General features: G+C 44.2%; 1 protein-coding gene across 2 annotated transcripts in view; it reads left to right on the top strand.

Moving 5' to 3' along the window:
* SLIT1 (slit guidance ligand 1) overlaps positions 1 to 26,792 on the top strand; it is a 390,223-nt gene that overhangs the window by 44,094 nt on the left and 319,337 nt on the right. Inside the window, exon 1 of one of the 2 annotated variants that reach the window (XM_056532484.1) lies at positions 14,078 to 14,140. The exons of the other annotated variant lie outside the window; for it this stretch is intronic. The gene's annotated coding sequence lies outside the window, so the exon portion shown is untranslated. Of the gene's footprint in view, positions 1 to 14,077; positions 14,141 to 26,792 lie in introns of those variants that run through there. 2 annotated transcript variants of the gene reach the window in all.

The raw sequence follows: 26,792 nt of genomic DNA, 5'->3' as shown, positions 1-26,792 counted from the left end.
CGTCCTCATATCCCGTCCTCATATCTTGACCTCCTATCCCGTCCTCCTATCTCGACCTCCTATCTCGACCTCCTATCCCGACCTCCTATCCCGACCTCCTACCCCGACCTCCTATCCAGTCCATCTATCCCGACCTCCTATCCCGTCCTCCTATCGCGTCCTTCTATCCCGTCCTCCTATCCCGACCTCCTATCCCGACCTCCTATCCTGACCTCCTATCCCGTCCTCCTATCCCGTCCTCCTATCCAGTCCATCTAACCCAACCTCCTATCCCGTCCTCCTATCATGACCTCCTATCCTGTCCTCATATCCCTTCCTCATATCTTGACCTCCTATCCCGACCTCCTATCTCGACCTCCTATCTCGACCTCCTATCCCGACCTCCTATCCCGACCTCCTACCCCGACCTCCTATCCAGTCCATCTATCCCGACCTCCTATCCCGTCCTCCTATCCCGTCCTCCTATCCCGTCCTCCTATCCCGACCTCCTATCCCGACCTCCTATCCCGTCCTCCTATCCCGTCCTCCTATCCCGACCTCCTATCCCGACCCGTAATATGTTTCCCAGGTATTGAAATATCTCCAGCCGTACGGAAGTTATGTGGAACATACATTTCCCATTGATTTGCATGGGACTTTAAACAAAAACCCAGACCCTCACAAATGGGGGTAGTTAAGGGTTAAATTAACTATCCTATATTTTAAGTGGACATATAAGTAACATGTGACCAAGTATTATAGAAATATCTCCAGCCGTTTGGAAGTTATGCAGTAACATATATTTCCCATTGACTTGTATGGGACTTTAAACATAGACCCCGCCCCTGGCAAATGGGGGTGAGTAAGGGTTAAATCACATATCCTATGTTTGTTGTTGACATATAAGTAACATGTGGCCAAGTTTCATGTTAATATCTTTAGCGGTTTGGACGTGATGCTGGAACATGCATACATACATACATAAATACAAACACACACACATATATACATACATACACACACACACACACATGTTGAGTTTTATATATATAGATTATATTGATATGTTCTGTCAGATATGGTATGTTTATGTTTTGTACTTATTTATTGTTATGTTTGAAATTTTAATAAAAGATCTACAGGATATAACTCAGGATCAGTACAGGATAAGTAATGTAATGTATGTACACAGTGACCTCACCAGCAGAATAGTGAGTACAGCTCTGGGTTATAATACAAGATATAACTCAGGATCAGTACAGGATAAGTAATGTAATGTATGTACACAGTGACCTCTCCAGCCTCCAGATGTTGCAAAAGTACAACTCTCAGCATTCCTAAACAGCCTTTGACAGCTTTTGGCTGTCCAGGTATGCTGGGAGTTGTAGTTGTGCAACACTTGGAGGCACCCTGGTTAGAAAACACTGATATACACAGTGACCCCCACCAGCAGAATAGTGAGTGCAGCTCTGGAGCTCACATGTATATACTTTATATTAGTGTCTTCCAACCAGGGTGCCTCTAGCATGCTGGGAGTTGTAGTTTTGCAACAGCTGAAGGCACCCTCGTTAGGAACACTGCTGTATACAGTGACTTCACACCAACAGATTGCAGGAATAACTCACCACATACACTCTGCTCTCCTGGCTGCTTCGGGAACTTCAGCTCTGCCCTCAAGTCACATGATCGTGACATCATCACAGGTCCTCATAGAAATCATCCTCTCCAGCATTCAGAAGGTACAAAGCAGGTCCTCATCGGGCAATCACTGCCATTGTGTTCTGTGTGGAGATCCCTGTTTTTAAGTGACTGCCGACCAGGACCTGCATGATGCAGAGGGAGCGGGGCCCCCTTTCTTTCCTGGCCGTATGGGGCCTGGAGCATGAGCTCCAAAAGCTCCAATGATAATCCGGCCCTGCCAACAACCTTAGAGAGTCCAGCGGAGGTTCTAGGAAGTAATAAAGGAGAGACTTCAATAGCTAGCAGAAGTAACAACGGCGCCTTCCATAGTCAGAAGTAAATTGTTTGCAGTTTTATTGTTTTCTACAATTGATTTTTTTTTCAATAATTTGAATTGCTACCAAATTTGTGCTTATTACTAAAGCTCAAAATCATGCTCCCTTACTGCTACGCAGATGCTGCTAACAAATGATCGGAGCATGTATATGCATGAACGTTCATATTGACCGTACTCATTGTAATATGTATATAGACCCCCATTCTGACCCATGCAGATGATGGAAATGGCGCTATAGAGAATTAGTTTTGACAATTGGCTGGCGAATTTGTGTTGAATGATGTCACTCGGGATCCACAACTTCATCATTTGCTCAGACTGCCCCTTTTTGCATTTTAAAATAATTCTCCAAATATTTGTTAGTAAAGGCAACTCAGAAAGCACTACTTTATTTCAAAACAAATGACATTAAAAACACTTTTCTACATAGTCACCTTACTTTGCGATGCAAGTCATATGCAGGCTAAGGGTGCATTCACATCAAAATTTTACCATCCTACTACTTCTTGCGTTTTTTAACTTTGAAATCGTACAAATCTGCACGCCAAGTCGTATCCATTGACTTCCATTCATTAATGATAAGATAACAAATGCGTCAGTTTTGATCAGCATCCGATTTTGCATAATTTAAGATCGGAGGAAAAATCGTGCTTGACCACAATTTTTGGTCCAGATTCAAAATCTGATCGAAATTGTGTCCAATTTTAATTTTTTTTGGTTATTATTGATTTCTATGTAAGGCTGCGTTCACATCACAATTTCTCCATCGGACTTGAGTACACGATTTTTATAGCTTAAAATCGTATGGAATCATATATAAAGTCAGATATATTGAGCTCCATTAAAAAATCGGATCCATTACACACATCCGATTTGTTCCGCATCCGATTTCACACGATTTTTGTTCAGGTCTGAAATTGTGGTCAACCCCGATTTCAGACCCGAACAAAAATCGTGTGAAATCGGAATGCGGATCAAATCGGATGTGTGTAATGGATCCGATTGTTTTTTTTTTTTAAATGGAGGTCAATGTATTTGACTTTATATACGATTTCATACCATTTTAAATGGCCACTGTCACCAACTTTATTTTTTGATATGTTGTAGTACTTATGTACTACAACATATTTCTAATATACTTTTATTTTATTTTTTTTCATTAAAAAGGTTTAATTTACATTTAAAAACCGGCTACTGAAAAAGGACTGATTTTGGAGTGGCAATCAGTCCTTTTTCAGTTAGGCTGCACTCGCTCCCTGCCTGTCAATCAGACAGGCGGGAGCGAGCGCATTGGCTCCCCGGCCACTGGCTGGGAGGCCACTCCTCCCACACATCACCGCCGCCGCCTCGTTGCCGCCGCTGTCCCTGCACGCCTGCTGCCGGACTCTGCAGTAACTGCAAGTGTAATGAGGGAACAGGGTATGCGGGGCAGGGGGGGGGGAGGAGGGAACGGGCTAGTGCCGTAGCGTGGAGGGGGGGGGGGAACGGGCTAGCAAAAAAAAAAATAGGATGGTGGGAGCTGCCCTTTAAGCTATAAAAATCATGTAGTCAAGTCGGATGGAGAAATCGTGATGTGAACTCAACCCAAGACACAACCAATTTCTACTCCTTTTGCCTTCAGGGTCTTCTGCGAACAATAGTATAAAAGTGTGAAAACTTTTTTTCAACATCCGTCAAATGAAACAATTGAGTATTTCGCCCTTTTCTCTAGTTTTAGGAGCTATATTGTACACTTTTTTTTATTGCTTCTTAAACCTGTTATCACTTTTATGCTGTCTGAACTTCAAGTCATTAGGGTGGTCCTGGGTGGATTATACCTGCCCCACCAGTCTTGATTGATAGATCCCATCCTGTACTCAAACAGGGACAGATGTATTGATCAAGGACCTTTCCCGATAATGACATAAAAGTGATGACACACGTGTCAGCAAGCAAGAACGAGATGGCACCACTTTATCTTAAGGCCGATCCCACAGGTGAGGAGTAACAGGTAGCAACTAAGCAGTCATCCGGCTCAATAATATTAAGTCTGTGGTGGTGCTAGGACATGGTAAGGAGATAGGCTCAGTATGAATTCAAGACACAAGAATATAGAAACATCCTGCACTCACCGCTCAGCCCACGACTCAAAGCTCCTCGAAAGGGAAACACCGGGGACACCGGACTGCAGAAATGTGAGTGCTCAGAGGCAAAGCCTCTGAGCGCCCACATTTCTGCAGTCCGGTGTCCCCGGTGTTTCCCGTTCGAGGAGCTTCGAGTCGTGAGCTGAGCGGTGAGTGCAGGATGTTTCTATATTCTTGTGTCTTGAATTTAAAAGTTATGACAGGTTGCATTTGAGCCCTTTTCTTTATAGCTTTTCCCTGCTTAAATTTAGTGCAAATGTAATGTTTGGTCTACAAGGTTCTACAATTTTAATGTTCTCTAAAGGGGGTCGTCTAGAGGTACAAAAAATAGCACACACTAATTTTGTAACTTAAAATGAGTGCACTTACTAAAATAATTTTACTTCACAGATCCTTTGTTCAATGACAGTCATGTGGTCCCAGAAGCTGTGTAGGGTATTCGTGTTTTCTGACATCCTGACGCAGTCATGTGGCATGTGCCCCCTATTGTTTGTATCAGTGTGCCACCGAGCACATGACTGCAGAGGGCTGGCTCTTTAATCGTTGTCACCTTTTGCATCAGCTCTGCTTTAGGTTAATGTGTGGATACAAGAGTAGTGTCATTTCCAGGGGTGAGCAAAGGATGCAAGGAGAAGTGTCAGCCCTAAAGGTGGGCAGAGGATACAGAAGTGTCAGCTCTAGAGGTTGGCAGAGGATACAGGAGAAGTGTCGGCCCTAGAGAGGGGCAGAGGATACAGGAGAAGTGTCAGCCCTAGAGGTGGGCAGAGGATACAGGAGAAGTGTCAGCTCTAGAGGTTGGCAGAGGATACAGGAGAAGTGTCGGCCCTAGAGGTGGGCAGAGGATACAGGAGAAGTGTCAGCTCTAGAGGTTGGCAGAGGATACAGGAGAAGTGTTGGCCCAAAGGTGGGCAGAGGATACAGGAGAAGTGTCGGCCCTAGAGGTGGGCAGAGGATACAGGAGAAGTGTCAGCCCTAGAGGTGGGCAGAGGATACAGGAGAAGTGTTGGCCCTAGAGGTGGGCAGAGGATACAGGAGAAGTGTCAGCCCTAGAGGTGGGCAGAGGATACAGGAGAAGTTTTGGCCCTAGAGGTGGGCAGAGGATACAGGAGAAGTGTCGGCCCTAGAGGTGGGCAGAGGATACAGCAGAAGTGTCAGCTTAAGGAGTGAGCAGAGGATACAGGAGAAGTGTCAGCCCTAGAGGTGGGCAGAGGATACAGGAGAAGTGTTGGCCCTAGAGGTGGGCAGAGGATACAGGAGAAGTGTCGGCCCTAGAGGTGGGCAGAGGATACAGGAGAATTGTCAGCTCAAGGGGTGAGCAGAGGATGCAAGAAGTGTCAGCCTTAGAGGTGAGCATAGGATGCAAGGAGAAGTGTCAGCTCTAGAGGTGAGCATAGGATGCAAGGAGAAGTGTCAGCTCTAGAGGTGATCAGAGAATGCAAGAAGTGTCGGCTCTCGAAGTGAACAGAGGATGCAAGGGGGGGTAGCAACTCTAGTGGTGAGCAAAGGATCAATAGAGAAGTGTCAGCTCTAGGGGTGAGAAGAGTATGCAAGAAGTGTCTGTTCTATGAGTGAGTAGAGGATGCAGCTAGAAATGTCAGCTCTAGAGAAGTGTTGGCCCAAAGGTGGGCAGAGGATACAGGAGAAGTGTCGGCCCTAGAGGTGGGCAGAGGATACAGGAGAAGTGTCAGCCCTAGAGGTGGGCAGAGGATACAGGAGAAGTGTTGGCCCTAGAGGTGGGCAGAGGATACAGGAGAAGTGTCAGCCCTAGAGGTGGGCAGAGGATACAGGAGAAGTTTTGGCCCTAGAGGTGGGCAGAGGATACAGGAGAAGTGTCGGCCCTAGAGGTGGGCAGAGGATACAGCAGAAGTGTCAGCTTAAGGAGTGAGCAGAGGATACAGGAGAAGTGTCAGCCCTAGAGGTGGGCAGAGGATACAGGAGAAGTGTTGGCCCTAGAGGTGGGCAGAGGATACAGGAGAAGTGTCGGCCCTAGAGGTGGGCAGAGGATACAGGAGAATTGTCAGCTCAAGGGGTGAGCAGAGGATGCAAGAAGTGTCAGCCTTAGAGGTGAGCATAGGATGCAAGGAGAAGTGTCAGCTCTAGAGGTGAGCATAGGATGCAAGGAGAAGTGTCAGCTCTAGAGGTGATCAGAGAATGCAAGAAGTGTCGGCTCTCGAAGTGAACAGAGGATGCAAGGGGGGGTAGCAACTCTAGTGGTGAGCAAAGGATCAATAGAGAAGTGTCAGCTCTAGGGGTGAGAAGAGTATGCAAGAAGTGTCTGTTCTATGAGTGAGTAGAGGATGCAGCTAGAAATGTCAGCTCTAGTGGTAGATAGAGGATTCTAGGGGGAGAAGAGGAGGTAGGGTGAAGAATCGGCTGTAGGGATGAGCAGGGAATGCAGGGAAGTGTGTCAGCTCTAGGGGTGAGTAGAGGATGCAGGGAAGTGTGTCAGCTCTAGGGGTGAGTAGAGGATAAAAGGATGTGTGTCAGCTCTAGGGGTGAGTGGAGGATGCAGGTGTGGTGAGGGTGTGAGGAGGGCAGATGTTATTACCCTGGAGGAAAATGGCATTAACCCCTTGTATTCGTGACGCCAGGGCGTGGTTAACCTCAGCACCATCCGAGGTATGGCTGCTGGATCCTGGGCTAGGCACGGGGCAAATAATGACTCAGACGCCAAGTTATGGAACAACGGCAGCTTTACTGAGGCAGACAGATGGAATAATCTTTACAGCTCAGTTAGGCCCAAGGAGGTGACCAGTAACTTTAGAAATTTGCAGGCTCGTTGGGACTTGTAGTGGACTTGGACAGAATACTGCAGGCCCAGGCTGAGTTTAGACAGACTTGACTGACTTGACTAGGACTGACTAGACTTCACCCCTTGTGTAGCTTACCAGGCTTTGACGTTCACCTGTGGGGCACTTGGTGAGGGAAGTGTGGCTGCGTGACTAGGCCTTAGGTCTCTTCAGGACACCGGACACTTTCAGGTCTTGACTTTACGGCACTCAGCACAGAACTGAACTAGCTAGCTCTGCCCAGACTTTATATAGGGGATACTTTGGAGAGGTCCTATAGGTCACCCATAAGTCATCTGGTCACTGACACCTTCCCTGGTTACAAGACTTGGTAACAACATTTAAAGGTATATAACATTATAAAAGCATTCTCATACATAACATGAGGCACTTATTAAGCATTTATGATACACAGATTAAGAGGGACTCAGGAAACACTGCAATAGGGTCCGCCACACAGGACAGCAAGGGTACAGGGGTACAACTCCTGTACTGGGCCACCATACAGGGATGTGTGTCAGCTCTAGGGGTGAGTCGAGGATGCAGGGAGGAATGTCAGCACTAGGGGTGAGTGGAGCATGCAGAGAGATAGTCAGCTCTAGGGGTGAGTGGAGGATGCAGGGAGGAATGTCAGCACTAGGGGTAAGTAGGAGATGCAGGGAGGAATGTCAGCTTTAGGGGTGAGTGGAGGATGCAGGGAGGAATGTCAGCTCTAGGGGTGAGTGGAGGATGCAGAGAGGTGTGTCAGCTCTAGGGGCTAGTAGAGGATGCAGGGAGGAATGTCAGTTCTAGGGGTGAGTGGAGGATGCAGGGAGGAATGTCAGCTTTAGGGGTGATTGGAGGATGCAGAGAAAGGTGTCAGCTCTAGGGGTGAGTAGAGGATGCAGGGAAAAATGTCAGCTCTAGGGGTGAGTGGAGGATGCAGAGAAGTGTGTCAGCTCTAGGTGTGAGTGGAGGATGCAGGGAGGAATGTCAACTTTAGGGGTGAGTGGAGGATGCAGAGAGGTGTGTCAGCTCTAGGGGTGAGTGGAGGATGCAGGGAGGAATGTCAGCACTAGGGGTGAGTGGAGGATGCAGGGAGGAATGTCAGCACTAGGGGTGAGTGGAGGATGCAGAGAAAGGTGTCAGCTCTAGGGGTGAGTGGAGGATGCAGGGAGGAATGTCAGCTCTAGGGGTGAGTGGAGGATGCAAGAAGGAATGTCAGCTCTAGGGGTGAGTGGAGGATGCAGGGAGGAATGTCAACTCTAGGGGTGAGTGGAGGATGCAGAGAGGTGTGTCAGCTCTAGGGGTGAGTGGAGGATGCAGGGAGGAATGTCAACTCTAGGGGTGAGTGGAGAATGCAGAGAGGTGTGTCAGCTCTAGGGGTGAGTGGAGGATGCAGAGAGGTGTGTCAGCTCTAGGGGTGAGTAGAGGAGGCAGGGAGATAGTCAGCTCTAGGGGTGAGTAGGAGATGCAGGGAAGTACCATTATCAAAGTTTGTTAGAGGGCCCAGGGGTTTCTCGTAACCCCCTTGCATGTAAAGAAAAGGAGAAGCATGAGTTATTAAAAGCTGATCTTGACCTTGGCTTAAAAATGTCATAGAAAACTGCATATGTAATTCCAGACTTGCATTGCAGCTCAGACTGGCAGCAGTGCACAAGCACTAGTTCTTGGTGGTTGGAGGAATTCTTTATCACAGTGTTCCCCAACCAGTGTGCCTCCAGCTGTTGCAAAACTACCAGTTTGTAGTTGTAGTTTTGCAACAACTAGAGCCACTCCGGTTGGGAAACACTGTTTTATCACTCAACCTCATGTAAAAGTTATTCACCATCTTTAGGTCTAGTCTCAAAATCATGTAAAAAAAAAATGTAGCTACTCGATATTGTACTATTCTTGGCAGATAATGCGGAGAATTTGTGTAGCCAAATCCACCTCTTTGCAGAACCAATTCCGTGTAACATATTTCATATGGTCACGCTTTTACATTTGTCACACTTCCCAATAGGTAGCTTACTAGTGGGATTCCATTCTGTATTTTTTTGCATAACCTTTCCTGGAAAGCCAGCTAGTGGATTTATAAAGTCGTCCCTGCAGAAATAAAGCTGTGGCACAGGCTACAAGTGTAGGGAAGTCTCGGCGTCTGCCCACACGTACTCACAATATAAGGTCTTAAGCTCCCTGTCTGGCAGTGCAGCTGTGAATGGCGCATACAGTTGCCGGGCTTGCTACTGCTGATGCCCCTGAGGGAGGTAAAGGGAGGTAGCGATGGGATTAGAGTATTAATCGCTTTGTCTGCCAGGATCTATAACAATCAGAAGGTGATGGAAAGAGGGAAGCTTTTTGGCAGATCTGCGTAGGATCTTTCATTCCGACTGCTCATCATCACAAAAGAATACACGAAAATACCAGAATCTCTATTCAACGCAGAACAAAAAACGACTTGGCGAAACCCGATGCTGAGCGTTTTATTTTCCCTATTCAAAGGACATGACAGAACTGAGTCTTTTTACAGTTCATGTGTTACCTGGGTCACAATGGTAAAAATGTAGTTTGATCCATTGTGAAATATGCACCTTGTGACCGTCGCATACATCAAAGATCCTGCACCGGGGGCTTTATAGAAAGACATTTATAATGACATGAAACTATATTCATAGATTATATTCTGCCTGTACAATTTAAGGATATTACAGTTCTTTAACATAAATGAATTGGCATCTTGGCGTATGATGCCTTACAGAAGGCAGCTTCTACAAGGGTCCGGCTTCTTAAAAATTTGGTATACCCATGTCTTCTGCAGGGTAATTGGAGGGCAACATGGTGGCCATTAAAATAAGTGGCCAACCATGTAGTATAAGGACAGGATTGGCCTATAAGAGTGTGAACCTCTCCTTTCTTGACCATGTGACCTAATAGCATACATGATGGTGTGATCGAAGGTCCTTTCAGCTCTAGCTACAGCTCAACTGAGGAGGTAATGAGGTATCATAGGGAGTTTGTGAAGAAGAGGGAGGGGAATAAAGGCAAATTTGAGGGGGGCTAAGCAGCAGTCTCTGTGAGAGAAGAGAACGTGAACAGCAGTCTATGTGAGAGAGTGGGACCATGAGCAAGAGTGTATGTGAGCGAGGTGGCTATAAGTGGCATTCTATGCCAGAGAGTGAGGTAATGAGACACAGTCTATGTGAGATAGTTGGCCATGAGTGGCAGTCTATGTAAGAGAGGGGCCATGAACAGGAGTCTGTGTGAGAGAGGATGCCAGGAGTGAGGGTCAGTGTGAGTCAGGAGGCCATGAGTTGTTGTCTATGTGAGAGAGGGGCCATGAACATCAGTCTATTTAAGAGAAGGGGCCATGAACAGCAGTCTATGTGAGAGAGGGGCCATGAACAGCAGTCTATGTGAGAGAGGGGCCATGAACAGCAGTCTATGTGAGAGGAGCCATGAACAGCAGTCTATGTGAGAGAGGGGCCATGAACAGCAGTCTATGTGAGAGAGGGGCCATGAACAGCAGACTATTTAAGAGAGGGGGCCATGAACAGCAGTCTATGTGAGAGAGGGCCATGAACAGCAGTCTATGTGAGAGAGGGGCCATGAACAGCAGTCTATGTGAGAGAGGGGCCATGAACAGCAGCCTATGTGAGAGAGGGGCCAAGAACAGCAGACTATGTGAGAGAGGGGCCATGAACAGCAGTCTATGTGAGAGAGGGGCCATGAACAGTAGTCTATGTGAGAGAGGGGACATGAACAGCATACTATGTGAGAGAGGGGCCATGAACAGCATTCTATGTGAGAGAGGGGCCATGAACAGCAGTCTATTTAAGAGAGGGGGCCATGAACAGCAGCCTATGTGAGAGGAGCCATGAACAGCAGTCTATTTAAGAGAGGGGGCCATGATCAGCAGTCTGTGTGAGAGAGGGGGCTAAGAGCGGTAGTCTGTGTGAGAGGGGGCTAAGAGCGGCAGTCTGTGTGAAAGAGGAGGCATGAGTGGCAGGCTATGTGAGAGGGTGTCTCTAGGTCTAATCTGAGGTCTATTTTAGATTCAAGGTAAGGTCGGGGTCCATTATTTTGTAGTTTCGCCTCTGCTGTGATCATTATCCCTATCTTCAGGCACTGTTATATCTGGAGTATTCAGTGGTATTGGGCAGTGCTGTGGGTTCAGTCTTGGAGACATATGGGGCAGCAGTAGGCACAGTATTGATAGAAGCAGCAGGATGCCAGTATAAAGGATGTAGGTTATGTTGCTATAGAAGCTGAGGATGGCTGCAGAAGTGAGGGGTGTGTGTATATATATATATATATATATATATATATATATATATATATATGTGCATGTGTAAAGTGTCATATTTCATATACCATTTAATATTATTCCCATTAGTGGGTTGTCTATATTACACAGAGATGATCATCCTGACCAGAGGACTGTGATGTTTTAACACTGGGTTTTCTACACTGGACAATCACTGTCTTTGTACGAAGCTTTAAAAGGGGTGGAAAACTTTTTTTTTTTTTTTATAAATCAACTGATGCCAGAAAGTTAAACATATTTGTAAATTACTTCTATAAATTTTTTTTTTAATCCTTCCAGTACTTATCAGCAGCTGTATACTACAGAGGAAATTCTTTTCTTTTTGGATTTCTTTTCTGTCACGACCACATTGCTCTCTGCTGACACTTCTGTCCATGTCAGGAACTGTCCAAAGCAGGAGCAAATCCCCATAGCAAACCTATCCTGCTCTTGACAGTTCCTGACATGGACAGAGGTGTCAGCAGAGAGCACTATGGTCGTGACAGAAAGGAAATTCAAAAAGAAAAGAACTTCCTCTGGAAAATACAGCAGATGATAAGTACTGGAAGGATTAAGATTTTTAAATAGAAGTAATTTACAAATCTGTTTAACTTTCTGGCACCAGTTGATTTAAAAAAAAAAACATGTTTTCCACCGGAGTACCCCTTTAATATCAAATTATACAGGTTTTATGCAGGTTACTCCTGTTGACAGAAATATCCCCAAATACAGATTTTTTTCTGACTACTTACATCCTTCTCGTCTAGTATTTCTACGTTGGAAACATGAACCTGTCCATTTCTGTTTGCATACACAGCTGACTATTGGACAGACGTTGGCAAAGTGCTGTGTTCTACCTACCGATCGGATTTCAGGGATCAGGAAGTTACTTTAGAAGTGCATGGTGACAGCTTGAGTCAACCACGGTATACGATATGGCGCTATTAACATTCCGCGCCCCATACTTTATTTACCAACAACCCCGATGAAAGGTTCGCAGCGCGCTCGTCGATTGACAGTCTCCATCCTGTAAAATGAAAGAGGGCGGCTGGGTGCTGGCTCATTGCTTAGCCGATAGATGTTAGGCTGATATATGTAGGATTCCTTTACCATTGTTTTATCTCTTCTAGTACTACAGAGCTGCAAATATAGTCAGGTCTTCTTCTCTAAATCAAGGATATATACAGAATGATTCATAAAGGACAGTGCAAAATTATAGCCGCGGTAATACAAATGCATTATCGTGAAAAGTCGCACAATCTATACAGGTTTTATCTCTATACACTACAAATGTTCTAAGTGATTTCCATTGGTTTCACATGCGCATTCACCGAACCCCTCTGAAGTGGAAAAATAAAATATGATTTTTTCAAATTCAAAACATAGGAGGTATATATTTAAGGTGCACAAAATGAACAAAACCATTAAAGAACAAAACCATTAAGACACATTAGGTGCAGGCAGTGTTCCCCCACACATTAGGCGCAGGCAGTGTTCCCCCACACATTAGGCGCAGGCAGTGTTCCCCCATACATTAGGCGCAGGTAGTGTTCCCCCATACATTAGGCGCAGGCAGTGTTCCCCCATACATTAGGCGCAGGCAGTGTTCCCCCATACATTAGGCGCAGGCAGTGTTCCCCCACACATTAGGCGCAGGCAGTGTTCCCCCATACATTAGGCGCAGGCAGTGTTCCCCCACACATTAGACGCAGGCAGTGTTCCCTCACACTTTAGGCGCAGGCAGTGTTCCCCCACACATTAGGCGCAGGCAGTGTTGCCCCACACATTAGGCGCAGGCAGTGTTCCTCCACACATTAGGCGCAGGCAGTGTTCCCCCACACATTAGGCGCAGGCAGTGTTCCCCCACATTAGGCAGGCAGTGTTCCCCTACATTAGGCAGGCAGTGTTCCCCCACATTAGGCAGGCAGTGTTCCCCCACACATTAGGCGCAGGCAGTGTTCCCCCACACATTAGGCGCAGGCAGTGTTCCCCCAAACATTAGGCGCAGGCAGTGTTCCCCCACACATTAGGCGCAGGCAGTGTTCCCCACACTTTAGGCGCAGGCAGTGTTCCCCCACACCTTAGGCGCAGGCAGTGTTCCCCCACACATTAGGCGCTGGCAGTGTTCCCCCACACGTTAGGCCCAGGCAGTGTTCCCCTACATTAGGCAGGCAGTGTTCCCCCACATTAGGCAGACAGAGTGACGTCCCGGCGGCCCTGCAATTTTAAACTTACGCGGGGCCGCAGGGAGTTAATAGTGATGGGGAAATTGCCCGTCACTACAGGACGGCAAATGCCGCCTCTGCTCGGGGCCCCAAGCAATTGCTTGGTTTGCCTGTCCTGTTGCGACCTCCCCCGCCGAACCCCCGGGACTGACTCACCGAACCCCTGGGGTTCGATCGAACCCAGATTAAGAACCACTGGTCTAGGCTAATGTTTCCCAGCTAGGGTACCTGCAGCTGTTGCAAAACTACAACTTCCAGCATGCTCGGACAGCCTTTGGCTGTCCGAGCATGCTGGGAGTTGTAGTTTTGCAACAGCTGGAGGCACGCTGGCTGGGAAACACTGGTCTAGGTAGTAGTCCAGTTCTGCCCAGGCATGGACTTTACTGTTTCAGGGATGTGTTGTTTCACGTTAGTCTTATTCTGGGGGGGATACACTGAGCCCCTGGCGATCATGGAGACCAACGCAACATTGGTGAACTGTTTCCGGTGCTGCTGATCCAACATTCACGTATCAGCGAATGTTTCAATGGAAATATAGAGGTGATCATCCTGGTGATAGACCACATTTGGCAGATCATCCTCTATCTGTGGCATAAGCCATCCCTTTAAGATGTTGGTTGCTACGGGCAACTAAGCCACTTTCGCTTTCATTTTCAGTCACTGGTGAAATGATACCTGCTTATCCGGGACAAACAGAAAATGTATAAAAAATGGCCTGGTGATTAAGGGTCAAAACTTTTCTGGTATTAAGAACCAATATATAACTTAGCACAGTAGATATTTAGATGAAGATGGAGGGGTTGGGTCACTGGGTGGTCCCCCAGACCCCATAAACCCATGGGTTGAATAGGTATTGTAAGATATGATTTTATTCTGTAAAAAAAAACCCTGATGGAGGTTGAATGCTTTTTGTATTAAGGTTTTCATAATTTATAATAAAAAATATATATATAACATATATTTAACATAACTTAACATAATGTAATATAATATACGGTAATATAGAGCATATATAAGTACAAAACAATTTAGAAAAAAAATGCATACATTTTTAAAATTTTTGTTCACAATGATCAAATTAATGCTTGTAGGTTGTGGTCCAACCATAAAGGACCACCCACGAAGCCTGATTATATAGGAACTGGAGGATGACCCTAACATGGCCACATTCCTCTAGTAGAGTCACAGTCTCTTAAAGGGGACCCGTCAGTCCCAGGCTTCCTAGCTTAAGCACCGATTGAGTTTTAAGGATATGTAAAATAGAAGTCTTTACAGTGGGATTTTTAATACTTATGTTCTCTTGTGTGAATCATTATTCTGGTGTCTACGCTGTGTAATCCGGTCATTTTTCAGCTCCTGGTTTCTCAGTTGTAGAGAAGCATCTGCCGCAGACACATGGCAGCGCTGCCTTCATCTGTGGCCACAAGTGATATCTGATCTGTACTTTTAGTTGTCAGCACGGCCATTTATTCATTTCAGCAACAAGAATAGAATGGAAGAACAGGTCATGTTGTTTATTGAGTGGAATAACTCAACCATCTTCTCCAAGGAGACTTACCGAAGATTTTGCTGCGCTGTAGGTACTCGGTGGCCTCAGATTTTATTGTCATAGGCAAACTTTCATATTATTATTTTCTTTGACAATCCTAAAACCATTCTGAGAGATTCTGATGGCAACGTGTACCCTTCTGGTGTTGTCAAGAAGACTTTTCTGAATTCAATTCACCACATACACAAATTTCTGCTAGTTGATAAAGTCCAATATTTTAAAGCTCTGTCCAGAAACCATCACATTTACAAAAACGACCTCAAGTGGAGTTTAACTAAACCCTGCCTGTTTTGTGGGCCAATTTGCTTGGTTGTTTTGACAAAGTTGGGACTTTAGACAAGTATGCTAGTTACCTGTATTGAATAATAGCAATTGTGTCTGTATGTGTCGGGGTATTGATGTCTGCATGGCTGACAGAAACACTTACATCAATGTTACACCAATATAGTGGTCCCCTTTATTCTCTTCATTATTGGGGTCTGAAAGGTTGGACACTCATTGATTACTAAGTTATCACAAATGTTAGCAACACTGATCGGGGAGATCTGACCTTTGAGATTGTCACTGATCATAAAATGCTGGCAAATCCTAGAGATATTGAGTTGGTGGTGGGACCCCCACCAATCATAAAGTGATATCCTAAGGCATACCCGAAGGGTTAATCTGCACTGAGGTCTTATGTCATTCTGGTTACTGTGGAAATGCCCTGTTCTCTGGATGGTCAGCTGACCTCATTGGCTTTTCACCTGTTTAGCTCCCTATTTAAAACCTTAGTATTCATCCAGGCCTTGTTTGCAAAAGAGCTCATACTCCTAGCTAGCGTTTGTACTGTATCTTGTATTTCTGGCATATTTGACCCATTGGCTCCATTCTCTAACTCCTCTCCTGTTTCTGCGATTTGGCTTTTTTGTTATCTCTTGGTATTGACTTGGCTTGTGGACAGTGACATATAATGTGTGTATGTTATTTCTGTTAGTGTGTGTGATTCCATACAGTGTCCGGACCTCAGTCTGTATTGTTAGTTTATTTTGTTGACTTTTTCCTCCCTGCACTTATTCAGGCAGGGACCGTCACGTGGTTGTGGACCCGTCACCTAGGGCAGGTACGCAAGTAGGCAGGGCAAGTGGGAGCAAGTGAGATTAGGGCTTCACTCTTCCCTGCCCATACATGACATCCAAACTCTAGGACCTATGCTTCTCAATATGAAAGGACAGATCCTGGCACAGTCTAGAATGGACTTCAAGCTGCAAGCCGCATAACTGGAAACATTCTCATGGTCAGGTGTGTGATGCGAGTCTCCTACATGAGGTAACTAGTATGAGCTACTGCTGGTGGTGCTTCTCGTGTGAAGTGACTTCAAATAATAACCACAGTCTCATAGAAAAATGAGGAATGGAGCACTCACCTCAATTTTCGTAGCAGGACAAATGCTTTAGTTGACCACACATATCAGGGAAGGGAAGACAGCTGGTACAAACGGGGGGAGGGGGTTCTCACAGACGACGGGTGACGGTCTTTATCGCACTTTACGCGCTTCGACAGGCCCTCAAACGTGATGACGTCAGACAGGTGAGTTTATAGTCCCGGCACCTATGTTACCTAGGTAACACTATACAAACTAAACATTAACACCTTCAGTGCTGAATCAAACAGAGTTTGTTAAAAACATCACAGCCTTTACAGTGAGCAATAACAAGGGAAACAGATATAGACAGGAAACATGAAATTAGAGCTGCAAATTCTTCTTTGTCAATCAAACCTAGGGTGCCTGTTGCATCAAGACGCAATATCCATCGGGCTTCCTTCCTTGATTTTTCCATTTACTGCACGTTCGACTCTTTCCAGGGCAGTAAAAGTTAATGATTCCGGGCTACTGTTCTGCACATTAGACATATCAGATATAAACCGTGTAGCCGTGATCCCTGTCCTGAGCAAGCAAAGGTGTTCAGTGACTCTGGAAGAGCGGGCATTTTGTCTGTCCTATGTAATATAGGCCACAGCTGCATGTTAGACTGTAAACTACAAAATCTGATCTGCATGTAATGCATTGTGTAATGTATATAGTATAACTGCCTAGCTTAATGGACTTTGCTTTAGAATTGTATTTACAAAATGAGCATGAGCCGCACTGAAAGTTACCTACTGGTCTGGTATCTGATTACCAGTGGGAACTGGGTTTATCATTCTGGGACCTGCTTTTCTTGATGTAATCCCTGATTGTCTGATTTTTTTGTAAGTAATTACGGGTGGATTACTGGTAAAACTCTGTATATCCTGGTCGGCTTGTAACATAAACCAATTCTTCATTATAGTGCTTTTAATTATATTATTCATTGTGGTATTTTTAAACGAAAAGACTACTCTGTTATCTTATTTCTTTTTAGGGCGAGATTTAAACAGTGTATTACGTGGGATGGCATTGACTTTATGTCTAGCAGTTTTTGTTACCTCAGCTGGATAACCACGTTCAGGATGATTGTTTGTGTGCTTTATCCGAATTAATTGGCTATAGGGTATACTGTTTTTGGTGGTTTACGAATGTGAAGACTGATAATGTAGTAGAGAATTTTTTGAGGTGGGTTTTCTATAACTAGACATTACCAATCCATCTCCATTAACTTCTATCTTCACATCCAGAAACTCCAACACATTTCCCCCAAATTCTGCTATAAATCTCATGTTAACGTTGTTGATGTCGTTTAAGTATGAGACAAACTCATGGAATAATTCCTGTGAGACGAAACCATACCACAAAGACATCGTCCACGAACTGTAGAAGTAGTTTTATGTGTCGGACAAAGGGATTCAAAGATGTGAAAATAAAATTATGCTTGAAAATAGCCAAAAATATATTTGCATATGAACATCAAGTCGGGATACCCATTGTGGTACCCTCGATTTGCCTGTACCACAACTTGAAACAGTTATTTGTTAGAATGAATTAAATCTACTCTCTAACGAAATTTACAAATTCTGGTGACTTATTATTAGCGCAACTTAAAAATTCACTGACAGCCCGTACACCCGCATCATGAGGGATGCGGGTGTACAGGCTCTCTACATCTATGAAGGCTAACCTGAATTCCGGACACCAAAAATTTTTTCATGAGCAGAAATCAAATCACCGTGTCACGTAAGTATGTGGGTATGACTTTCAGAAGAGGTTAAATTAGCCATTCTACATAGCTAGAGAGATACTCAGTAGGGGATTGAATCCCTGCCACTATATGGTGACCTGGGGGAGGTGTTTGCTTTTTATGGATTATTTGGTAGAATATACCAATTGGGGGTGCATGGATTGGAAGGGAATAATTTTTCAGCCATTTTGGTGCTGAGTATGTTGTTATCTGTAAATCTCCTAAGTAGTGATCTGAGTTTCTCCATAATTTTCGGGAAGGGATTTACCTTGAGTTTCTCATATACCTTTGTATTCTCAAGTTGATTTGTTTACCTCATAATCATGATCACACTTATTCCACACCACTACTGCCCCACCTTTGTCTGCCTTAGTTATTAGTATATCTTGTTTCTCTGCTAGACAATTCAATGCTTTTAATTAATCTTTACTAATGTTAGGCTTAAGATTTTGGTACAGTAATGCCTTTACCTCCTTGCGTACTGTATTCTAAAACAAATCAATGGCACTGCCAGGTATGATGAGGGGATTAAATCTGGAGGAATTGCCTCCTGAAAAAGATGTATTTTGAGTTTCCTCAACCACAGATCCTCCCTCATTACCTGCCAGGTCCATAAGATCTGAAAGGCAAGCATTTCCCGCATCACTGAATTAGTTTATAACCTTGAACTCTAAAGGTCCAATGACACATGGGGATGTGCCCTCCTTTATTGTGGTGGTGCTATTTGTATTGTTTTTACTGCTATGCAAAGTGGCAAAAAACTTTTTGAGGTTAATCTTTCTAATAGCTCTAAACAGGTCTTCCTCAAAAGCCAAGAAGTCAAAAGGTTAGTTTAGTCTGAAATTAAGTCCTTTGTTTAATACTGAAAGACATGTTGTATCCAGAGGGATATCGGTAAGATTTACCACTATGTCCGTGGTGTGAACTAGCACCAAGTCAGTGTTTTCCACTTGCAAGGAAACTCCTTTGTTCATCTTTTCTTTCTTCTTTTCCCTCTACGGGTTTTTCCCCTAAAGGGACCAATGTAGATATCGAGGGAACATCTGCTGCAATTTGTTGTTCATATTCTTCTGAATTACTGGAGTCTGATTCTGTGGTTAGATAGTCCGAGCTTTTAATTTTTTTCTTTGTGCTGGTATCCCTTTTTCTATTTCTATTTTTACTTTCTGATCCTTGCGCTTTATTCTGACGATTCGTATTCCAGGTAAAAAAAATTCCAGATTGAAAGTCTCTTTTATCTCTGAGAAATTTATCTCTTTTAACTTCTTTTATTCTATATTGTAATGTAGTGAGTCTATTTTCCATTATCTGTTGAAACTCAGTAGATTGCAGTTCTTCTTAATTCTAATTTCGCTATGCACAAATCCTCTGTGTTTCTTACGTATTCAGCTTGGTTTTTTCCCAGTATAAATTTTTGTAGATTCAGCAAATGCATAATGTGCAACTTATCCCATTTCTTAGTAAATGCATGGTCTTCCACGAACTGAGATGGAGCCTTGTAAACTCGTAGGCCCCAAACTCTAGGACCTACACTGGTCATAAAGTGCTGCCGTCTCCTAGTGATTAATTAATGAGAGTATTATGTCTGGGACCTCCAAGAAAGTGATGCCCAATCTTAGTGATATTGATCGTAGTAGTCTAACCTCTGGCACCCCCACCAATCATAACAGCAATATTTATTGATGGGGTCCAACTTCTGGGACTCCAAGGGATCATAAAGTTCTGCCATGGCCCACTGGATAGTGGGGGACTAACCTTTAAGTCTGCAAATTAGAAAAAGATCCTAGCAAATCCTAGCAATATTAATTGTGGGGGTTTGACATTTGAATCCCTCATGATCAGAAAATGATTGCTCATATTGGATTTACTGATCATGGGGCTCTGATCTCTAGGACCCCCAACAATTATGAAGTGATGACAAATCCTAGCGATATTGAATGATGGGAAAATCCCTTAACGAAAGGGCCTTACCCAAGTGACCTAATTTTAGCCGATAAAAAAAAAGATTAAGAATAGTCTTCTTATTTTTTAATGTTGACTAAACTTGCCTTTTTTCATTTCCTCGGATAGGCCTCCTTTTAGGGATTGTTCACACAGGCGCTTAATCATTTGTCCATCTTGATCTCTGCACTAATGATGACTGATCTCTCACCAGACAATGCTCCACTTTTCCTCCAGTATCCGTAGACATCAGTCTTCATTAATGTCCATGAGCACAGGCTCTGCATGACCCTGTGGGGCTCAATGATCTCTTTTTTTAGTATCTGCCTCCCTCCCCCTAATCGAGAGTAAAAATTGGGCCAGTTATCATGCATGTATGCTAAGTTGTACAAGACAGTAATATGGCACCCATATAAGTTTGTTAAGCCCCCCCCCCCCCCAAAAAAAAAAGCCTTTAATTTATACTGGGCCAGCTTTATTAAATGGCGTATGTATGGAGAGAGAATAGCTGTGTACATACAGTATGGTATGGCAGCAGACGGAGGCCATATTGCGCTGTATTTGGAATCTGTATGGCCCTATCATACAGGCTTTGCGTACGCAGCTCTGCCGCAGGAATGTAGCTGATCCTTCTCTCAGTCAGCCTGCCTAAAAATAAGACAATTCATGTAAACCAGACAAGATTCTCCTCCTAATAGGATTTTGACTCTTGGCATTAAACGAGAACATTTGTGCTACATATATCTGCCTTATGGCGTTTCTTTAGAACCACTTTTACGGGCAGCTAATTAATTTCCTGGATGTTATTAAAAGTAAAATGTGCAGTTTACTATTCCATTATTTTTATAGAATGTAAGCTCTGAATTCACAAACAAGTGACGTAAGGCGAGCCTCCGGGGTAAAAAAAATAAATAATAATAATCAAAAACATAGGCTTTGAGATCAAAAAGGTTATAATGTGATGTGAAAGTTATGTGAATGTGGAGACGTTCAGGGAGCATTGGAATTGTCTGTAGGGCTCAGTATTTGGGCTTTATAATGGTGAAAGCAAAGTGACAATATTGTTGCAGATTAATTAAAGGGGTACACTGGAGGAAAAAAATATTTTTAAATAAACTGGTGCCAGAAAGTTATACAGATCTGTAATTTACTTCTATTTAAAAAAAACTTAATCCTTCCAGTACTTATCAGCTGCTGTATGCTCCAGGGGAAGTTGTGTAATTATTTTCTGTCTTACCACAGTTTTCTCTGCTGACACCTCTGTCAGGAACTGTCCAAAGCAGTAGGGATCGACCGATTATCGGTTTGGCCGATATTATCGGCCGATAATCCCGATTTTGGGCATTATCGGTATCGGCAATTACCTTGACAATAAGCCGATAATGCCCCGCACCGCGACCAACTATCGGCGGTGATAGGACTCAGGACCCCCAGACAGGCAGGGGGAGAGTAGCGGGTGGCGGCGGCGGTCTATGGCACCGCAAAAGCCACTGCAGTTCATTGATTTAAAGCACCCGCTTTAAATCAATGATCTTCAGCGGTGTCGCGGGGAGTAAGTAGAATATCGCGGAATATCGGTATAAGTTATCGGCTATCAGCCCTAACCTCCACCGATTATCTGTATCGGTATCGGCCCTAAAAAGACGATATTGGTCGATCCCTACAAAGCAGTAGAGGTTTGCTATGAGGATTTGCTCATGCTCTGGACAGTTCCTGACACTGACAGAGGTGGCAGTAGAGAGCACTGTGGTCAGACTGGAAAGAACTACACAACTTCCTCTGGAGCATACAGCAGCTAATAAGTACTGATTAAGATTTTTAAATAGAAGTAAATTACAAATCTCTATAACTTCATGGTACCAGTTTATTTGAAATTTTCTTTTCCGCTGGGGTACCACTTTAAAGGGGTATTCCAGGATCTTTTTTTCATTTGACTATGCTACAGGGGCTGAAAAAATTGTGTAGTTCATAACACAGTGTTTGTACCTGTACATGCCAGTGGTCTCACAATACTTCCGTGATTATTGCCCCAATATTTATTTTTAACAGCATACAAAGTTACTCATGTCTCAGGATTTCCCAGGTTGCAGTGCATCAAGACCTGACATCACTAGTCAGGTGATCGGAGGGAGCCTATCCTGCTTCAACTTTGCAACAGCTGTAGAACCCCTGGTTAGGCCCCCTGGTTAGAAAACACTGTATTTCAATGGGTGTGGTGGCTCATGTGTGGGAGAAAGGAAAGGGACCTCAAGCATTCAAGCATGGAACTGTGGGATGTGTAGTTTAGAGAACAAAATGCAACAGGAAATGCCCAGTTCTGGAAAGTTAGTACTAAAATCATCTTATGGTGGATAACCCCTTTTATGTTGTCTTAAACTTGAAACGAGCCCAAAAGATTTGCCAAATTTTTTATCAAAATTGGGGGGAGATTTAATAATCTGTGTAAGTGGAGCAGACAACTAAACCGTCTGTTTTGCACCGTTGTAACAATATTCTATTATATAAACACATGAACAACACTCATCTGTTCTATTTATTTGATACAATGTATCAGTGCAGGTTGAATATATCATCCTGAAGTCTTAGAATTAGAAAGTTTTAGAATTTTTGTCATAAAGTGGTTTAGCCTTGTATCATTACATAACAAGAAACTATCACATGCGGGTCCTTATTTATAATAATGTGTATCACAAAGGGGGATTTGTACTTTCCTTGTATGTACAGGGTGTTGATCAGAGAATTTGTGTATGTGCAAGTCAGACATCTTCAGACATAAGAATAACAATGGCTGTTAAAGGGGGTATCCAAAGATTAAACATTAGCTATTAGCTATACAAAGGATAGGGGATAACTAGCTGATCAGTGATTATCCAAATACTAGGACCCCCACTCATCATGAGAACAGAGGTCAATTGTCTCTGAGTGAATGAAGCAGCAACGTTCAAGCTTGCCCATTCAATCTATGGCAGAGGTCCAACCCAGTCCTCAAGGCCTACCAAGAATTTTTACCTGTTCTTTTCCAATTTTTTGGTGGGCCTTGAGAACTGGGTTGGAGACTACTACTCTATGGGATTTTCGAGGATAGGTGAGTGCTGCACCATTTAATTGGGGGAGGAGTAGGGTAAATAATCCATGGGGTTCCCAGTGGTCACACCAATACTGGTCAGATAGGGAATGACTCTTAACAGTGTTGGTACAAAATACAATAAAAAGGAGGACCATGTCTTGTGTAATACAACAGTGGTAAGGGGGAAGGGTGAAATTAGGTGGTCTTTTCACCCCAGAGGGATACTGTAACGGTCCGGACTGGTGGCAGGAGGTGGATCCACTGGACCAGAGGAGTGATGGCGTGGGCCGTACAGGGGGAACGGAGTCTAAGGAGCTACTGGTCTTCACCAGAGCCCGCCGCAAAGCGGGATGGTCTTGCTGCGGCAGGTAGCCCACAGGTCGTTCCACCCGGTAGCGACTCAACTCCTCTGGTTGCTGAGATAGACACGGTACAGGAGGAATAGGCAGAAGCATAGTCAGACGTAGCAATGGTCAGGGCAGGCGGCACAGGTTCAGAGGCGATAGTCACAGGCAACAGGTCAAGGCAGGCAGCATGGGTTCAGAGGCGATGGTCACAGGCAATGGGTCGGCAACAGGCAGGGAAAACAATATAACAGTAAGGAAAGCTTTCTCTCAGCACGAGGCACAAAGATCTGGCAAGGGCAGGAAGGGGCAGGGAACATTTATAGGACACTTTGGCCCAGGCACTAATCAATGGTGCACTGGCCCTTTAAATTTCATGAAGCCGGCGCGCGCGTGCCATAGAGAGCGGGGACACGCGCGCCGGGGAACAGAGAAGAGACGTGGAGCCACAGGAGGTAGGGGACAGCATTGGGATGCGGCGCGTGTGCGGGGACCTCCCGCCACGCTAACCGCATCCCCATCGGGGATAACTCTGCGCTCCCGGGACGCGCAGGGACGGGCCAGGACAGAGGCAGTGAGCGCTCCGGTCCAGGAGCGGGGATCAGAGCGCTCACTGTAACAGATACATCAATATCGATAGGACTCTTACCTTCTTTAAGAGGTATAAAGGCCTTTCACACACAATCTAGGGTGCTGGTGTGACGCGGATGTCCAATATGGTAAAAGAAGACTTTAGTCTAATCACACATTAAACACAATGACGAATTTCAGGGGCATTTCCCCCTTCCTCAGTGTGAAAGTAGTCTTTTCTTTAGCTTTAAAAAAAAAATGTTTATGTAAAGCTCCAAAATTACTCTTTTCATCATGGGTTATCATAGAAGTGGGCCACAAGAAACAGTTAAATGTAAAGTCTGCTCTACTACGTGGGTACGGGTGTGGGAAATTGCGCAGCAATACCTACTGCTGTATTTATATATTGAAAGCGTAATGTAGTCTGGTACTCTTGGTTTGGAGCAGAAGGGCTAGCCTGCACTCCTTACCCACATCACGGACCCTTGGACATTCATGACCATGTCACTAGTTTACCAGTTGTCCTTCCTTGAACACTTTTGGTGGGTAATTACCACTACACACTTGCCCATTTCTCCTGCTTCTGACATCCACTTCAAGAACCGACTAATCATTCGCTGCCTAATATATCCCACTCCTGACAGACGCCATTGTCAGGAGATAAGCAGTATTATTCAACACGAATAATGTTGTGGCTGATCGGAGTAACTCAAGTTTGTAAGCAATGTGAACTATATAATCCATTTATATCTTCTTATACAGTAAAAAAAAAATAGCCATATCAGTCCACTTTTTGCCATACGCTGGGTATGTGTGGGCCTGGGCCTAGGGCGGCAGTGTTGACAGGGGCAGCAGTGTTGACCCAGTTAAATCAATGGTTGCGTAACTCGCAGCAGCATTCTCGCAGTGGAAAACCCACTGCTAGTAATAGCGTGTGAACGCACCCTAATAGGGTGTATTTAGACCAAGTGCTATAAATTTAGAAATATGGCCCTGGGCCTATATTTATTCTTGGCTTGTGTTTCCTATAACGAATATGAAATTAAAGGGGTATTCCGCCCTAGACATCTTATCCCCTATACAAAGGATAGAAAATAAGATGTCTGATCTCCCTGCAGCAAACATACGCCGTCTGCGGCTTCGTAGGCTCGTGACATCACGGCCACGCCCCCTCAATGCAAGTCTATGCGAGGGGTCATGACAGCGTCGCCGCATCACTAGTCATCAGTCACAGAGGAAAGTTCGCTCCATGCGATCAGACATCTTATCCCCTATCCGGTGTACCCCTTTAAACAAGATCATCGGGGGAGAGTTATCAAAACCTGTCCAGAGGAAAAGTTGCTGAGTTGCCCATAGCAACCAATCAGATCACTTCTTTCGTTTTTCACAGGCCTTTCCAGAAATGAAAGAAAAGATCTGATTGGTTGCTATGGGCAACTCAGTAACTTTTCCTCTGGACAGGATTCGAAAAATCTCCCCCGATGTGACCAAAGCCTTGACTTAGTGTCATGTCTTCTGTTGTAGTGATTGTCCAAGTGGTAACTTACACAGCCCTCTAGGGGTTCTGTCATTTTGACAGGAATAATGAAGGTGATTACTCCGTAGTAGATTTTTTTTGCGTAAAAAAGTCGCACATACTTTTAAATTATTATTATTTTTTTTTACTTTGCAGTGGTCATGTATTTATCATAATGTATTTATCAAATGCGATAATCGCTATTTATGAAGAGTAAAAGGTTGCATCTCCATTTAAAAGTCGAACATGTATTCCAGGTCCAACCTGGCTTACAGAAAGTGCAGACGTCCGCAGAAAAGGACAATAACACCCACTTTAACAACTGTTCTTGTTCTGCATCATAAAAACAAAGCTACTACATTAATGTTAATTATAGAAAAAATGTATTATATAACTAATAACTCTATTAATTTTAAGGTTGAAAATACCCACTGGACACCTTGTTAATTTTAGGACACGTACATGCTGGCGTACCCACTACATTTTAAAATGAATGCACAAAACAAGGCACAAAATTATTGTGTAAGAATTTTGACAGACTCCGTAAATAACCCATATGTGGCACTAACATTTTTCCTTAAAAAAAAAAAGAAATATCCATAGTAATAAAGCTTCATGCACATTTTGGGGTGGGTAACGTACCGAGCAGTTTATTTTTATTTTTTGTGGCTTCACTATTGTTTACGTGCCTCTTGATGCTGCGCTTTCTTCCTTTCTGATGTAAACTCTAACCTCAGCGCAGCGACGCAAGACTCCGCCCACCAACGTCACAAAATGCGGGCTCAGAATTAAACAAAAAAGTCTCAAGAGCACGGATATTCATGGTGTGGCATAGTATGTTTTTAATATTTTTTAATTTCTGAGGAGGGTGGAAGGGTTGTTGCGAGATAGTTTGAGTGCAGCTATTTAGTGCCAGGCTGGCCAGTCAGGGTGTCACCCGATGCGGTGGCCCCCCCCCCTCCCCGTCACTCTCTAGCAACGCTACTGGTAATAAAGGGTAGATAAAGAACTTCGGCTATTTAACATAAGGGAAAACTTTTCTGCTTTAAAAAATGCTCTTGTAAGTGGGTTTCCCGAGTTTTGGTTGCGTGCGATTTATTTATCAAGGCCGTGCGACTATTTGATAAATAGGTCGCATGTAAGCAAGAGTAAGCTAAAAAAAAATTGTCATATAAAAGCCATAGGTATGAAAAGAACGATAAATCTCATTCAAAAATCAATGTACAGTACAGAACATTATTTGTGCTGTCAAGTTATATAAACCCCAATGG

Source organism: Hyla sarda, chromosome 7 (assembly GCF_029499605.1).
Source record: "Hyla sarda isolate aHylSar1 chromosome 7, aHylSar1.hap1, whole genome shotgun sequence".
Taxonomy (NCBI): domain Eukaryota; kingdom Metazoa; phylum Chordata; class Amphibia; order Anura; family Hylidae; genus Hyla; species Hyla sarda.
This window is presented reverse-complemented; position numbering and strand designations above follow the sequence as displayed.